Here is a 1496-nt window from a genome sequence, read left to right on the forward strand (position 1 = left end):
AGTCAGGTTAAATTCAATAACAAGCCAAATTTAATACTTAAAACATGATTTATAACGAACTATATACTAGACTTATATGTTAAGAGTAAAGTGTGGCAAGACCTTATCTATTTCTACCTGTTGAGTTGCTCTTGTGCTTTCTCTAAAATAGTATAAATGTAATAAGGAACATAGTTATCAAACCCATCCCAACCCAATCGGTTCGATTGAAAACCCGATCATCCGGTCATTTGGTCGGCCGAGTCACCCTTCAAACTATCCAAGCAACAGAACCAGTTAAAATCGGTTTGACTCATGTGGTTTTCATCAAAATCGGTGATCCGGTTGGTTTACATAATCCGGACTAGGTCATGCTTAATTTTTTTTTTAATTTTGAAAATGAAGCCGTTTTCCTTCATCAAAAGTTCAAACGCTTTTAACCTAGCCCTCTCCTCCTTCGTCTCATCACTCTCTCTTTGAGGCATGAAGCTCGAGCTCTCTCATCTCTTTCACTATGGGTCACTGGCTCTCGCACTCAAGCTCTCTCCCTCTCTCATCTCCAGTCTCCCCTCAAGCTCGTCATCGGTTTTTGTGTTGTCAATCGTCACCTTGTTGCACTGGTCATGCTAGCGCGCCTTTCCTGCGCTCATCGTTGCCCATGGCAGAAGAAAAAGGTCCCGGGACTGGTCGTCTTCATCGCTCTCTGTCTCGTCACCGTCTCTCACTCAATCATGGACCTTCCTTGCGCTGTCATCGCCAGAGGCAGAAGCAGCAGGTTCTGGGACTGGTTGTCATTGTCGTCTTCTCGCTTCGAGTCTCGCTGTCAGCTTCCTCCTCACTGCCAACTTCCTCCCTGCCGTCAGCTTCCTTCACACAACCAGGACCCGATTTAGTGAGTTCCAAAAAATTTTCCTATTCTTTTTGTTTCAATTTTGTTGCTATAATTCATCACTGCACTTTGATTTTGTTGCTGAAAGGTGTATTTGTTGCTGAAAATATCACTGAACTAATTTTTTTTTTTTTTTTTGAAAATCATCACTGACATGAATTTTTTACCTTGAATAATTTGTTACTGAAAATATTATTGAGCTAGTTTTTTATTGTTGCTGAAAATCATCACTAAGTTAAATTTGTTAGTGATTGAACTTTTGTTAGTGAAATATTTGTTAATAATTGAACCTTGAATTTATTGCTAAAATCATTAGAGATGAATTTATTACTCATTATTATCATTGAACCTTAAACGTGTTGGTGACTTACTGAAATAATCACTTAGCTAAACTTTTTCTTTTTTTAGAAAATCATTATTGAGTTGAATTTTATTGTTGAATTTGTTGTTAAAAATTTTTTAGATGAATTTTTCTTTTTATTTTTGGCTAGAATTTTAATTTAAAAATGTCTTCATCACAGACACGTAGAAACTAATTGTGTTATCTTTTGTTATCTCTTATTCATTTAAATTAAAAAAGTATTTTATATTAATGACTAATTTATTTATTTTTTCAATTATATCTAAA

The sequence above is a fragment of the Arachis ipaensis genome, chromosome B10 (genome assembly GCF_000816755.2).
Source record: "Arachis ipaensis cultivar K30076 chromosome B10, Araip1.1, whole genome shotgun sequence".
Lineage (NCBI taxonomy): Eukaryota > Viridiplantae > Streptophyta > Magnoliopsida > Fabales > Fabaceae > Arachis > Arachis ipaensis.